This window comes from Dermochelys coriacea, chromosome 24, assembly GCF_009764565.3.
Source record: "Dermochelys coriacea isolate rDerCor1 chromosome 24, rDerCor1.pri.v4, whole genome shotgun sequence".
NCBI lineage: Eukaryota > Metazoa > Chordata > Testudines > Dermochelyidae > Dermochelys > Dermochelys coriacea.
In genome coordinates, this window is record NC_050091.1 from 4,832,431 (window position 1) to 4,848,827 (window position 16,397).

Sequence of the window (16,397 nt, forward strand, 5' to 3'; positions counted from 1 at the left end):
GGAAGCAGAGAACAGCTGTAGTGTGCTCCAGTCACATCCTTGATCTGCCCCCTTGTTTGATCATCTTAAAGAAGTTCTGTATTAAAATCACAAATGAGTTTGATTCCCCATAGTTTAAATTCCAGGGTATTACTAATTAAGAGGTCTCTTGGTTTTTGGTACTGTTTCTCTCCCTCTGTGTGTGAAACTTGCAAGCTGCTAATTGTGTTAGTACATTCTAAGACAGTCTGTTCTCAAAGCAATTCTTTGTAACAACTATTGCTCACACTGAGAGAGACTCAAAGCAATACTCTATAACAGAAACAGCACCCACAGACTCCCCGCCCTTTTGTTGTATTCATCTCGCTTTAACAATTGTGATTAAAATAGAGATAGAGGATGTATGTGGATGGATGCTTGGTGTGGATAATAACTGAATGATCAGGGAGGTGCAAACCTAAGAATCCACTGTCCATCGGCTGAAGAAGGTGTCAAGTGGAAATAACCAGAGGACCCCCGGAGGGCAGACTGGAATCCACCCAACAGCCTCAAGAATGGGAGAACCAAAGAACAAGAAAATAACATCTGGCAGCACGGAGCCGTCTCGTTGGAGTCTGTTTTTGAAGTATTTTTGTTGAAGGATAGTTCTCTCAGGTCTGTAATCGAGTGACCGGAGAGATTGAAGTGTTCTCTGACTGGTTTTTGAATGTTATAATTCTTGACATCTGATTTGTGTCCATTTATTCTTTTATGTAGAGACTGTCCAGTTTGACCAATGTACATGGCAGAGGGGCATTGCTGGCACATGATGGCATATATCACATTGGTAGATGTTTCAGAGTAGCAGCCGTGTTAGTCTGTATTCGCAAAAAAGAAAATGAGTACTTGTGGCACCTTAGAGACTAACAAATTTATTTGAGCATAAGCTTTCATGAGCTACAGCTCACTTCATTGAGCTTATGCTCAAATAAATTTGTTAGTCTCTAAGGTGCCATTGGTAGATGCGCAGGTGAACGAGCCTCTGATAGTGTGGCTGATGTGATTAGGCCCTATGACGGTGTTCCCTGAATAGATATGTGGACACAGTTGGCAATGGGCTTTGTTGCAAGGATAGGTTCCTGGGTTAGTGGTTCTGTTGTGTGGTGTGTGGTTGCTGGTGAGTATTTGCTTCAGGTTGGGGGGCTGTCTGTAAGCAAGGACTGGCCTGTCTCCCAAGATCTGTGAGAGTGATGGGTCGTCCTTCAGGATAGGTTGTAGATCCTTGATGATGCGTTGGAGAGGTTTTAGTTCGTGAGAACTTTGGGGTTTGATTCTGCAAACCAACTTCCAGGAGCATCAGATGAGCATCTGACAAAGACCTGCTCCTCCTCATGTCCAGGTCACCTGGCTAGTGGCTTGGCATGAGCAACTCTAAGGCTGGTAACTATGATAACAACCTTGCAGAACCTGTGTGTGTGTGTGAATAAATATGAAATTGAATGGAATGTTATAGCTATAACTGCTTACTATGATTCTTTCTGTATTCACAATAAATGTGGCATTTTGCCTTTTCCCCTTTAATAAGATCCTGCTGGTTTTTATTTTATTGGTATAACACCCTGTGCTGGGAGGAGGGCTGGTGCAGGGCCTTACGTGCTGGCTGGGGAGACCCTTACATACATGGGATTCTCAGGGCATTCTTTCCACGCACTTTAAGTCCCCTTGATGCTGCCAGAACGGCAAAATGGAGCCAGCAAGTAACTGCGAATCAGGCCCATGACCTCTCAGCTGATTTGTGACTGTGCCAACACTCATAAGTCCCATCCCTTCTATACGGTGTTTTAATCCTGCTTTTGTGCCTTCATTTCTCATGGGGAGCCACGTGGGGGTGACGGTGAGGGGTGCAGACAGGTGATGGTCTAGCTCACTTTTTGCTTCGGGAGCATGGAGTCAAGACTAAGACGTGGCAGAAGGTTGGGTTTTCCATTTCAGTGCTGCTCTCAGCTGTGTTGACTGTACTAGCCTTGCCCTCTGGTATGAACCCAGCTGTTCTGCACATGTGTATAGAAGGCAAAGCTCTCAAAAGAGAAGCTAACCCACAGTGTTTGCATGTTGGAAGCAACTTTTGGTTACTGTGAGGCCATACGCCCTAAAGGGGATTGGACAAGACTTCTGCATTCCTACGTTTAAAGGATGTGTATCAGCCCTTAATATTTTCTGTCAAGTTAGCAGAGTCATCAGCTCTTATAATTTTATCATGATTCTGTGAGGTTTGGAGTTTTTCTTTATGCCCCATGTGTTGGAGTCATGTGATTATATAAGAATCTCAGTTTGAGGTGTCACACTGGTGTAATAAAGTAATTCTGCATGTAGACTACCTCTTAGACAAGGGTTAAGGCCATGTCTACACTAGCAATCTTGCAGCAGCACAGCTGCATCGGTGCCGGTGTAACTAATGTCGTTCAGAGGGGTGGTTTTTTTACACCCCTGAGCGACATAAGTTATAGCAACAAAAGTGTTAGTGTAGACATAGCCTTAGTTACACCCAAACTAGCTTCAAAGTTGCACCAGCTGAATTAAAGATGTGATTTGAGTTAAACTAAATCAATGTAAACAGGTTTAAATCAGATTAAATGAGTTCGCACAGGGATTTGCAATCACTCTGCCTGGAGAACGCAATGTTTTGTCCATTGGCATTTTAATGACTGGCTGGGAATGTGGTCTAGTGGTGAGAGCCAGAGGGGCTGGGCATTGGGTGACTGAGAGTCTGTTCCCAACTTTGCCACAGACTACTGAGAGACTGTGGGCAAGTCACTTCCCCCCATCCCGTGCCTCAGTTTCCTTGCCTGTAGAAAGGGGATATAATTATTTAATTGGCCCCAGGGGTGGGGGGGGGCTGGTCTGATTCTGAAGCACTCCCAGATATTCTGCAACAAGGCACCGCATGAGCACAAAATAGTCACAGCTGAAGCCTATCTCAGCATGTGTACTAGCCTGTTCTTTCATCTGTATGTCCTGGTAGCACACAACTATTTGCGTACACCGGGCTCCAGAAACTCACCACATCCTGCCTAAGCCAAATACAGCTGCTAAAGAGATTCCCTAGGCAAAGAGCTGACTGATAGACCGTAGCAAGGGAAGAGGAAACTTCGTTACTCAGTTGATACCTGTAAATCAGGCCCGATCCTCTGTCCCCCGGCGCCTTGTGAAGTCATTCACACCAGATCAGCAGGGTCGTGTTCTGAACCCAATTTGCACTGATGTGAATGACTGGAATGGGCCCTCGCCTGTGCTAGGAGATTGGTTGGTGCACACCAGCTGAAGTTCTGGCCCCAGCCTTTCAGCTGCTGTGTGGGAAGCAGAGTTCCTGTCTCTTTCCCCCGAAACAGTCCCAGTATAGCTGGCTGATTGCTCATAGTTAAAGCTCTGCTAAACACTACCATTTCAGTCAATCGCGGCCCACTCCTGGCAAAACCCAGCTAAGATCCCTTCCCCTTCGATATTGCCCTCTGCCTGCAGCAATTCCTAAGCAGAGCCAAAGCCCACCCCGTTGTTAGGGCCACATCAGCCCAAACAGGAGCAAACCCTGGTGACTCGGGGTTTCCATTTCTGGACTTATGGAAACACGCTGAGCAGCTGGGATGACTCATCTGTAGGGGCGTGGCAGGCCTGGACGGGCAACAGATATGGGATCGCTTTCAGCCACTGCTCTGTGTGGGGTTTTTTAAATGCAATATTTGTTCTAAAATCCTGTTTCTTGTTCTTAAGCAACTAAAAAAAACACAGCTGCTCGGTGCTCACAGATTTTGATCTGTTGCAGGAGTGACTGACTCCAGTAATTAGTAGCTAGGTAAGATCTGTTGGGGAGGCAGGCAGGTGTTGGGATATGTGTCTTGTGTTGTGGTGGGAGGAAGGATGGCACAGCGGTTAGGGGTTTAGTCTAGCACTTGAGAAACCCAGGTGCAATTCCCTACTGTGCCACAGACTTTCTCTGTGACCTTGGGCAAGTCACTTAGTCTCTCTGTGCCTCAGTTTTCCATCTGTAAAACAGAGGTAATAGCACAACTCCGCCTCACAGGGCGTTGTGAGGATAAATACATTTTTAAAAAATGATGAGGTACTCAGAAGCTATGATGGCCAGGTAAGTACCTATGGTGGTGGCTTTTCACGCAAACAGCAGGACCATAAAAAATCGCACCAAAAATCTAGATGCAGTGGCATCTAGAAGCCCTGTCTAAAATCAGAGCTCCAGTGCGCCAGAAACGGTACAGCAAGAGATGGGCCCTGTAAGGTTTATTCCATGTGGGGCTTGATGGCCGGTGAATTCCACCAGTGAGCAGACCCAGCTGAAAAACGGAGGGGGAAATCTTGCACAGAAAGTTTTGAAGAGCGAGAAGTTGTTTTCGTTTGGTGGCTTTAGAAAAGGGATGCTCCTCCAGCTACTCAAAACTTCATTTTTTTTTAACCAAATATTCCCCCCTCAACCCTTTTTCTTTTTCTTCTCCTCACCCACCTCTTCACCCCCAATTTTGCCACTGAAAAGAGGAGAAGCAGGAATGTGTTAAGGGAAATGGCGGTGGGGGGAACACGCAATTTAATGAATTTGTTTCCCAGTTCCATTTGAAATCTTCCTTTTATAAGAAACAAAAAGCTTTGCTTGCGATTTCAGGAAATGGGGAACACCTAATTTTGGGTGAGGAATCCGCTGTTCTAATGGAAAATGGCGTGTTCAAAACGTTTCCACCAGCTCTGCCAACAAGCTATTTCCATCCTGTCGAGAGCCAGGCAGCCCTGAGCGAATCCCTGTCTCGCCTTAATGAAATACATGTGCCCACAGAGGCCACTTGGGTGTGGCCAGCGGGTGCCTGGCAGGGAGGCTGCTGTCAGCTCTGGGTTGGCACCTTGGGGGCCCCAGGTCTGGTATGTCTGGGAGGTGTGGTCTCCTAGCATCCTCTGATACAGGGTGGATCAGAATCGGTGCTGGGTTTGATGCCCCGACAGGATGCTTGTGCTGTACAGATGTTTTGCTAGACACACCCCTCCTTGGATACTGGCATCTGTTTACCCAGGCAATTGGCAGCGTCTCTTCAGAGCTGAATGAGATGGGTGAGTCAGAAGCCTTGAGAAGCGGGTTCTCCCCATTGCCACATTGTAATGCTTCCCATTCCACCCTTTCCTGCTTTCTGCATTGTTTTCCAAGCACCACAACATGTCAACATGACAGGTTTCAGAGTAGCAGCCGTGTTAGTCTGTATTCGCAAAAAGAAAAGGAGTACTTGTGGCACCTTAGAGACTAACAAATTTATTAGAGCATAAGCTTTCGTGAGTTACAGCTCACTAAATGCATCCGATGAAGTGAGCTGTAACTCACGAAAGCTTATGCTCTAATAAATTTGTTAGTCTCTAAGGTGCCACAAGTACTCCTTTTCTTTTTGAACATGTCAACATGTGTCCTCAGGTGCCCTCCAAACTTCCCAACCTGCTTCCAGTGAGTTTGACTTGAAATCAAAGCGTACCTGAGGCAACGCTTGCTCTTGTAGCAGGCAATGAGGCTAGAACTGGGGGCTGGGAGGAGGCAGGATTCCTGGGCTCTGAGAGGGAAATGTGCTCTACAAGTGAGAACGGGACTGGGAATTGGGACCCCTGGGTTCTATTAACAGATTTGTGCAAATTAGAGTTGCTCCTCTGTGCGTCAGTTACCTCATCCGGATACAATTAACTTAGGCTTAAATAGAGACTGGGAGTGGATGGGTCATTACACAAAGTAAAACTATTTCCCCATGTTTATTTCCGCCCCCCCCACTGTTTCTCAGATCTTCTTGTCAACTGCTGGAAATGGCTCACCTTGATTATCACTACAAAAGGTCCCCCCCCCCCGGCTCTCCTGCTGGTAATAGTTCACCTTAAGTGACAGGTTTCAGAGTAGCAGCCGTGTTAGTCTGTATTCGCAAAAAGAAAAGGAGGACTTGTGGCACCTTAGAGACTAACACATTTATTTGAGCATAAGCTTTCGTGAGCTACACTGCATCTGATGAAGTGAACTGTAGCTCACAAAAGCTTATGCTCAAATAAATGTGTTAGTCTCTAAGATGCCACAAGTCCTCCTTTTCTTTTTGCGAACACAGACTAACACAGCTGCTACTCTGAAACCTCTCATCTGTAAAAGTTTCCTAAGCTGCTCTGGTGTAGAGATTCCACTGGAGTTGTGAGAATGTGCTATGGGAGCTGCTAGGAAATGATTTTTTTCTCACTGGATCTCTGGGGAGGTGGGACACAAACTTCATTAGGGTGTTTGCAGATAATCACAAGGCTCAAACGTGGAAATTCAGTGGCTGGATGGCTGGCTTGGCACGAGTGCCAGTCAGTTCTTCCGCTCCAGGTTAATTCTGCTTGAACAGGCATTTTGCATGGCATGACGTGGGGTAGATTTTAACTTAGAAACCAGTGGGGGAGGCAACGTTCATATTGCTACCGATTAATCCTGGCATGCTGGTTCAATGCCAACTTTGCAAACTTAACAAACCCCCCACCCCAAATTGCCCCATCTCCAGGACCCAAAATAGAAGCTGGTGTCTCTTAACAATAAGCCTCATGACTAGGAAGTGAAGGCTGCTTCTGATTTATTTATAATAGGCATATTGGGGTGGTGTTGCTTCCTTAAACGAGTCTAGTGGGAAATCCGTGGTAGGCATGTCTTGCGGAAGTAAATTAGTAGGTAGGGCACTGCCAGTCGCTCTGAAGAGCCTAGTGGCGTTCCAAAGCTTTCTCCTCAGCTGCAGCAAACACTCCGCTGTTACACTCTTCACCTGAGTGCCTCTCTCCGGCACCTCTGCAAGCCAAGCCCTGCTATGAACATTTCTCAGGTTATTTACGCCCTGTCTTTGCCCTGCAGTCTGCTTGGGGTGTGTTGGTCGCAGGTCCAATCTGCCTGAGCAATGTCATTCCAAGGCAAAGTTTGAATGAATCAGAGCAATGTCTGGCTGGAAGGGACCTTGAGACGTGATCAGGGCCAGCCCCCTGCGCTGAGGCAGGACCAAGTAACCCTAGACCAGCCCTGACAGAGGTTTGTCCAGCCTGTTCTTAAAAATCTCCCGTGATGGGAATTCCACAACCTTCCTTGGAAGCCTGTTCCAGAGCTTAACCCCCCTGAGAGTTAGAAAAGTCTTTCTACTGCTTTGTCTACACTAGCATGTTTGTCGATAAAACGTTTGTTGGTCAGGGGTGTGAAAAAAACACACACACCCCGACTGACATAAGTTTCACTGACAAAAGCACCAGTGTGGATAGCGCTGTGTTGGTGGGAGACGATCTCCCGTCGACATGGCTACTGCCAGTCGCTGAGAGTGGTTTAATTATGCCAACAGGAGAGCTCTCCCCCCCCTCCTGCCCCGACATAGAGCGGATACAAGGGAGACCTTACAGCGGCACAGCTGTGTCACTAAGATCTGTAGTGTAGCCTAAGTCAAACTAAATCTCCCTTGCCGCAGGTGAAGCCCATTGCTTCTTGTCCTACGTACAGTGGACATGGGGAACAATTGATCCCCGTCCTCTTCATAACAGCCCTTAACACATTGGAAGATTATCAGGTCTCCCTTCAGTCTTCTTTTCTCAAGCTTAAACATGCCCTTTTTTAACCTTTCCTCACAGGTCAGGATTTCTAAATCTTTGATCGTTTATGTTGCTCTCCTCTGGATTCTCTCCAGTTTGTCCACATCCTTCCTGAAGTGTAGTGCCCAGAACTGGACACAGGACTCCATCTGAGGTCTCACTGGGGCTGAGTAGAGCGGGACAGTTACCTCCCGTCTCTTACGTGCGACGCTCTTGTTAGTACACTTCAGAATGATGTTCGCGTGTTTCGCAACTGCATCACATTGTTGACTCATATTCAGTGTGTGATTCCCCACTAACTCACAGCTCCTTATTAGCAGGACGGCCGCCTGCCTAGACAGTTATTCCCCTTTTTGTGGTATCACTGCTAATCTTTAAGAGACCAGGCATTTGACTGGGTTGTGGAGGTGTACCTCCCTTCTCGTTCCCGCGGGGTATCTCTGAAGGTCAGGATTATGGCACCCAGCGCTGTATCTGCTCTGTGAATAAATAGAATTTTTTTCTCTACTACATATTTAATTTAGTATTAATGAGGAGTTCAGGACCTGCAAAGTTGGGCAAGTCGCTTCCCTTGGTGCCTCGGTTTCTCATCTGTAAGAGGGGAATAACAATGTCTCCTTTGTCTGGGTTGTTTTTTTAGATTGTAGGCTGGTTGGGGCAGGGACTCTCTCTCCTTCTGTCTGTGCAGCACCTGGCATCATGGGGCCCTGATCTCAGTAGTGGCTGCCATAATAAGGAACAATAAAGATGAACTCCTCCACTCGGCCAAGTATTTAGGCACGATCTCTCTGACGCAGTGCAGAGACTTGCTGGCCTAAACTGCTTCCTCCAAAGGGCTGTTCCCTTGTATGTCCCATTGGAGCCCATGTTGTCTTTTCTGAACCTGAGTATGATTTCTCTCTTCCATCATCAGATTAGAAGATTTTTCTCCTGCTTCTTAAGCAGCTGCTGTTATTTGCAGCAGCATCTGCCTGGAAGTTTTTGGTTTTTTTCCCCCATTACTAAAGTAATGGAAACTTGGACTTGATTTAACTGTAAAGTTTGGATTTTCTCCCAGCTCAAGCATGTTTTTTTTTTCTGTGTTTAAAAGCTAAAAATAAACAGCCTGTCTTGAGGCCCTTTTTCCCCGTCTTTCATATTTTCTTTTGTGACTTTTCCTTCCTGAGGACTTGATGCATCAGTTGCATTTTTGTTGCTGATCCTGAAAAATGCCTGTTTATGAAATCTAAATTTAGATGCAACAGGGGCTGGATTCTGTGAGACTCTGAGCAAGTTCTGGAGTGCTGTGCACCAGTCACTTCCAGGAGAGGGCACTCAGCCCCCTGCAGAATTGCTCCCTGATCTGTAATGAAACTTGAACTAGAATCATAGGTGGAGAGGAAGGATTGTCTAGTGATTAGGGCACTATTTAGCTTTAATTTCCTGCTCCAGCACAGACTCCCTTTGTGAACAAGGGTAAATCACTTAGTTTGGCTGTGCTTCAGTTTCCCCACCTGTAAAATGGAAATAATGGCACTGCCCTACCTTGTAGGAGGTTGTGGGGATAAAAGTACATGAAAAATGGAGATGATCAGATACTATGTAAGGGGCCCGATAAGTTCCTCAGATAGATACAAACTCTCTATTGCCTATCCAAAATTCTCAAAAACCATGAGCCAGGCCCCCAAAATCCTGAGATTTTTTTTTTTAAATTGCCTTCTGGTTTTTGAATATTAGGCAGCGTGTCTCGCACATTTTCCCGTTTTCTCCATGGCCCTAAGGGCTAAAAATGTACCTGGTTAAAAAGGAAAGCTGAGATTTCCCCGACTCCAAGAGCTGGTGCTTTAAGAAAAATATCAGATATCACAAGAGTTGGCAACACGACAAAACCTTTCCCAAGCTGATACTGAAACAGTGTGCTGAAGTCCTAATCTGAAAAACAGCCAATTCAAGCAGCATAGGGCCTCCCTTGCACCATTCTGAGGGTTTGGTTGGGCACCATCCCGAATACAGTGTGGAACTGTTTGGATCCAGAGTTTAGCTCGTGTCTGTAAGGCTTCAAAGCAAGCAGGGACCACTATGATTGTGTAGTCTGACCTCCTGCATAGCACAGGCCAGAGAACCTCATCCTGTGATCCCTGCATCAAGCCCAAAAATGTATAGTTGAACTAGAGCATATGTTGTAGGGCCTGGATTTTCAATAGCTCCTGTGTCACTTAGGAGCACAAGTTCCATTGTAAACCAATGGGATTGTGCTCCCAAATGATTGAAATGCTTTGGAAAACCTTACCCTATAAAGATGCTCAATGGCCGTTTCAGAAATTCCCAGTGATGGAGAATCCACTGGATCCCTTGAGACCCTCTTCCAATGGTTAATTCCCCTCCTGTTTAGTATTCAACTGTCTTCATTCAGTTGACTTGACAAATGGAAATTAACACTGTGGCAGCTGGTTTAGTCCTGAAGGTGGTAGGGGAGATCTAGTGGGGAGAAGTGAAAAAGGCTTTTGAGCATCCAGGTCCACAGGGGCAGCTAGGAGACTCCCCCCTCTCCCCCCCATGGAGGTGGGAAGAGCCCAGCTCCCGTCAAACCGAGTTACTATTTTTAGCTTGGCACAGACAGGCTAGAGGACAAAGGGGATATAAATGAAAGCGAAAGGCCAACACGTGTGTGTGGGGGGGGGTGTAGATGGTGCAAGATTCTTCATTTTTCTTTAGTAATATAGAGCTTCTGGGACAATCCACCAGACAAAGTTGCTAAAGCAAATGCTGGGATTTCCCTGGAGAAATGAAATTGCTCCAGGGCCACATTCTGGCTTCAGATGCACATGTTGAAATTAGAGGGAACTGAGTGAACGTGTTCAATGTCAGAAGTTTGGACCAACTTGTTAATTTGCCGGTAGGTGGCTTCCTTTAGAAAGCTCTAATGTGGCTGGACTTTGAATTGGCTGCTTGCCTGAAATGGGCCAGTCCAGTGGTTACGGGGAAATGTCGAGATCAAGCATGGTACATCCCACCGGCATCTTTGGTACCTTAGGTGAGTCTCTGTAGGTGCTCACTCAGATATCTTAACAACCAGCTTTTAATATGAGCCCCCAACTAGCATCAGATCATGCTCAAACCATGGGCTGAGCTGGTAACTTTATCCAACCAATTAAAGAGACCCACTGCTCTTTGAGGGGCTGGGGGAAGCCGGACTGTGGGGCAGTGAAGGCAAAGCTCTCTCCAGTCTCAGCAATTGAGTTCTTCCTTCCTGATGACTAACAAGCTTTTGCCTTTGTTTGCTGGAGTAGACTGGAGAATGAAGACTCCCTGTGCTAATTGCTAAATCATTTGCATGGAGATGGCAGTGCTGTCCAGATTTGGATTGGCCTCGTTTGATCACACATTGGGCAAACTGGATCCAAACAGCTCTTCAGTGGTTGCATTGCACAGGAAAACCCCTAGCACCTGTTTCTAACACCTGCTCCTAATCAACGAAATGCAAGTGCAAGGGACTGAGACTCCTGCACCTGCCAAAAGTAGGTGCCTTCTGGTGCTAGAGGCTCATGGGGCCTGCTCAGCTGGTGACAGGAAGCTGCAGCCTAAGCTGATGGCAGGAGAGGGATGCAGGCTGCTTCCAGAGGATTTTCTCCTCTGGCCTGCGTGACCTGATCAGCTCAGCTCAGCTCTCTGGGCCCAATTCTCCATTGCTGGCTCCTGGTTCTCCACTGCCCTGCGCCATGTGCTGGCACCGACACCAGTAAAAAATACCAAATCAAAGCGGATAATGGCACTGGTGTAAATGAGGACACAAGATTCAGGGGGATGGAGAATCAGGCCCTTTGTGGCAGCCAGTCAGTGCTGTAAGCCTAGCGAGTCTCACGTTAAATCAGCAGTGACGAAATGTTCTTGCGATATGAGATGTTCATGCAGGCAGATTGACAACAGCATGTGAGCATGCAGATCCACTGAAGCTGTGACGTCTGTCCAGTCCCACCGGCCAACCAGGATGGCCCAGACTGTCTTGAAACCTGGCTATTTTTTTCCCCATGCATCCTTCACCAGATGTTTTGTTGAAAGCGAATCCTCCAGCCAGTTCTCTGCGCTTAAGCGCAAGCAGCGATGACTCTCAGGCCCCAGGTATTTGCCATTGGCCTCGTCTTGTCTCCCCTCACTCCCAATTCCCCACTCCGGAAGCACTGAGTTAGTGCTTTGAGCATTTGAATTGAAAAGGCACTTTCACTCCCGAGTCTTATCCCCACATGCTGATTAAAAAAGACCCCAAACTAATCCAGCCTTACCGGGCCCAAGGCTTCAAAAATCCTGGGATTGGCTTAGAAATCAGGAGGTTCTTAAAATAATTGGGGGGGTTTATCTGCTTTTGGTTTTGAAGCTTTCTAAGGAGTCATTTTTTCAAGCTTTTTCTCTGCAACTGCAAGGGCCAGAAACATGAAAGCTGAAATCCTCATGTGGCTCAAAAGCCACCCATAGCCCAAGACTCATGATAGAATCCCGGTGGCTGGCAATGCTGTTGTGCTTTTCAGTTCAACCAAGAGCTACTCCAGAGCACGTAACTCATGCATCTGAATAACAGGCAGATGATAATAGCTAGTGCTTTTCAACCATCGATCTTAAAGTGCTTCAGTCTTTAATGTATTTATCCTCACAGCAGCCTTGTGAGGCAGGGCAATGTGGTTACCTGCCTTTTACAGATGGGGAAACTGAGGCACAGAGAGGCTAAATGACTTGGCTGCTGCCACATGGCGAGTCCCTGGCAGAGCAAGGAATTGAACGCAGGACTCCCAAATCTCAGGCTAGTGCTGTAACCACTGGACCATCCTTCCTCAGGAATAACGTGTGTGTATTTTTCTCTCTGCAACACTTTACAGCAGTAGTTCTGGTGGAACATACAAGAAGGAGGCAGAAATTTGCTAGGTCCCTTGAGATGAATAGCAGTGTTGTTAGGATCAGCCAGTTTTTAGATGGTGTGGAAGGAAAATGACTCATACTCAGACTTTTTGATTTCTGTTTAGTAAAAGATCCCAGCATTATACAGTACACACACTTTCCCTTGGCAAAGGACTCCCCCAGTTCCCAGCGAGTGAATCCAGCATCTCTCATTCTGCTGTTCAGGCGAAGCTTAGAGCTCTAATCTTGGCATTTCTGCATCTTTAGTCCCGTATTGCTGCATTAAGGAGGCACAGACCAAAGGAGAAATTGGAGCCATTGAACAGGCAGAGAATTGCTAAGTGCTTAATATCAATTTGTTTCTCAGCAGAAAAACACGAAACAGCCATAAGCATTGTTTGGTTTTTGCATGCGTATGTATGTTTTAAATTTAAATTCTGGGGAGGAAGGGTGGCCCAATGGTTAGGCCGCTCTTCTGGGACTTGGTCAGCCTGGGTTTAATTCCCTGCTCTGCCACAGACTCCTCATGTGTCCTTGGGTTAGCCCCTTAGCCTTTCTGTGCCTCAGTTTCCCCTCTGTGTAGTAGGGTGATAGCCCTTGCTTCTCCAGGAGGGGGGCTGTGAGGGTGAATACACCAAATATTATGAGGCACTCCGACAATTGGGGGCCACATACAGCATGGTGACGCCTGTTTCTGTTGCACAGATGCTTCTGGCTGGAACCTTTGTTTCTTCTCAAATGGTTAATAGTGGGAAAGGACATTGCCCAGGCAGACCAGCATGCTGGCATCCCTGTAATGGCCTCTACATGTGATTGTCATATAAATAGTAATAGAAGCACCAAGCATCCTGAGCTCTCACTGAAACCGATAGGATCTGAGGGTGTTCAGAGCCTCTGCAGGACTGGATGCAAATGGTCTGATTCTCAATAACACTAAACTGGCTTTATGCCACTGTGTCCACTTAGAGATTGGCCCCACTGAGAAATCACGCACACCCATGCGCAGGGGCCTCCCCAGCTGGTGTGGGGCAGGCATCAGGGCCCAGCCCCCAACATAGGGAGAGGCAAGGAGGGGACATGGACATAGCACCTACATTACAGCTCTCCTCTGCTTCCCAGGGGCCATGGGCAGCAGAGTGTAAGTGAGAGCAGCCTCTGGGCTGCTCTGACCCACAGTGGGGACTGGGCAGATCCCCAGTTGCCCCAGAAGGTATCTGCACTACCAAGGATTTGTGGAGCATTGTTGATCTGAAGCATAAAAGCTGCTCTTGCCAAATCCAGCTGCATGTGTGTTGCAGTCTGCTGTCAGAACTAGACAGGTCTGATCCACTGCTAGCCTCCATTCTCAAAGATGCACCGGGTTTGGTGCCGTAGCTTCCCTGGCAGATGTTAACAGACACAGACACCTGCTGGAGGCCTCTCGCAAAGTATTTTTTTAGAGCAGATGCGATCGGCCTCCCAGTTCCTCCTTGCATCTTGAGCAGCAAATTAATCACCAAAGCTTTTAAGGAAGTTGGTGTGAATTCTCTTTCCTTGGCAGAAAAGCACACGAGACAGAGCGAAATCCTTCTTCCCCCTCCACCTCAGCTGTCTGCTGACATTGTGGTTCCTCCCTGGGACAGAGACCTAGGCCGATTGCATGTGCAGAGTTGCTGTGTGGGGTACACATCACTGACCCTTAGCTCCTAGTGACTCTTCCCAGAATATCTGGACTAAATGAGTTAATTGGGGATGTGTTTGTTGATTTCTTAAAGCCATGCCTGTCGAGTTGGCCGCCCCATTCCCAATAATTCAAATGGGAATGGCCCATCTGGGTCCCCTTTGCAATTCTCTGCCTTCCAACCTGGCCCGCACTCGTTGAGGAATCTCTGCAAAAAAAATTCCCCAGCGCTACCAGCACCAGGTCAGCTCCTCTGTTGTTTGAAATGTCTGGAGACGAAGAACTGCCCAGGGGTCATGCACTGAACCAGCACTCAGGAGACTTTGGTTCAATTTTCCTCTCTGCCACAGGTTCCCCGTGTGATGTTAGACAAGTCACTTGTTTGCTCGGTGCCTCAGTTTCCCCAATTTCTGCAATATGGGGTGAATGATACTCCTGTGCATTGCATCTTCCCTGGGAGGTATCAGTCCACTTTCCAAGGGTTTAAGTTACTGACCCCTAAGTAAACTGAGGCAGAGAGTGTGGGATTTACACAAAATCCCCAGCATTACAGTAGCACTTAGAGGCCCCAGCAGAGATCAGGACTGTGCAAGCTGCTGTACATACATATAGTGACGCGGTTCCTGTCCCAGACAGTGTACAGCCTAAATAGACAAGGCAAAGGAAGGATTATTCTGCCTGTTTTGCAGATGGGGAAACTGAGGCGCAGAGAGACTGTCGGCACAGGGTCGCACCCAGAGCTTATGGCAGATTTAGGGATCGAACCTCCATCGCTGCTTCGTGTTTTACCCACATGGCCACCCTTCCTGGCTGTTGTTAAGAGCTGATGCTGAAGGAGAAGGCAGAGGCTGAAAGGAGCAAGCAGCAAGGGGTCGCGGCACTATCAAGAATGTAGTCCAACTGCAGGAATAGGCCCACCCTTGGCTCCCCTTGGCATGCACTGTGTATGCCACTCTGAGATGCAGCAGCTCTGTGATCTGTTCCCTGCTTGGGATGGCTGTGTGCCTGGATACAGTACTCTCCGGCTGGCTCCGTGGACCATGGGAACATACAGCACGGGCTGGGTGCAGGTGTCCTTGCTTATCGTGCCCGCTGCCCTTCCATCGGGGCCTGATTAGCGCAATGCGGTTCATGCTGTCAGTCCAGAGCCACTCTGGTGATCAGACCCTGGCCCAGTGTCGACAGGGCAACGGCTTTCGCTGGCATCACCTTGCTGCTCCCAGACTAATCAAAGCTGAGGAGCATGTCTTGCAACCCAGCAGAGTCTATTCATGTGATTTCTTTGTGGGACCAGGACCCCATGGTGCTAGGGGCTGTACAGACACAGACCACAGGCAGTGTAGTTCTCATGCCGCTCTCATTTTTCACATTGGCTGGCGTGGTTCTTGATAGCCCTGTGCCTCGGGTAGCCATCCACGCCAGCGCAGAATGGGTGTGAATTGCTGCCCGGTCTGATTGCTAACACTGAAGTAAAGCCCACCCGAGGGGCAGGCCAGGGACTCTGGGACTGCAGCTCTTTGTCCTGGGCAGTTCTCAGTTATGCTGTTTGACCCCAGCTGTAAGAATGACCTTTCTGTGTTGGAAAGACACAGCACAGCTTCACGCAGCCGGCTGGGATACCCCACGTCTCCGAGCCAGTGTGCAGCCTCGGAGAGAATCACTCCTTGGCATTTGGGGCCAGGTTTTTGTTTGCACTGTGGTTTGCACCCTGGGTTTTGGGTCTGGGGTTTTGATTCAGGTCCATCTCTGTGCACTGCGGCTGTGCTGGCTTTCGAGCCATCCATGTTGCCTGCTTTCTCTAAAGCTTTCCTAGCCCCTGGCTATGTGGCTGCCTGCAGTGACCCCTGTGTTCCTGGAGCCTCAGCTGGCAGGAATCCTTTTTCCTTAGCAGCAACCTTCTGGGAGGCAGTGTTGACTAGTGGTTAGAGGGAAAGGGGGATTGTGGTTAGGGAGATCTGACTATGTTAAAATCCAAGGCTGGCTCTGCCACTGACTCACTCTGTGGCCTCGGGCAAGTCATTTCCCGGTCTGTAAATGTTACTGGCAGTGTCTGGGGAGAGAAGGGAGGGATTTTCCAATTTAGGCCATGGGGTCCTAAAATCCCAGACAGTGTGCACTGACCTTTGGCTAGCACATTGAGAGCTACGTTCAGCTGCCCTCTGAGCGGGATGGAGGATTGAACCCAGGACCCTCTGCACTAAAACCACGAACCTCTGCTGCTCCAACCCAATGAAATCCATTAGGTTAGAAACTGCGGCTGACTCTGAAACCCCTTTTACCTAGGGGGAGACAACCATTCAGTGTT

General features: G+C 47.9%; 1 protein-coding gene and 1 long non-coding RNA gene across 3 annotated transcripts in view; both read left to right on the top strand.

The window, feature by feature from the left end:
• Nucleotides 1–16,397, top strand: part of LMNA (lamin A/C) — a 56,085-nt gene that overhangs the window by 18,878 nt on the left and 20,810 nt on the right. The window lies entirely within an intron of this gene.
• LOC122457330 lies at nucleotides 1,226–6,923 on the top strand. Of its 2 annotated transcripts, none has more exons than XR_006276818.1 (3): nucleotides 1,226–1,437; nucleotides 4,874–4,878; nucleotides 6,913–6,923. It is a non-coding gene; the product is annotated as an uncharacterized LOC122457330 (long non-coding RNA). The 2 variants fall into 2 exon arrangements; XR_006276817.1 differs by lacking the exon at nucleotides 4,874–4,878 and adding an exon at nucleotides 4,892–4,896.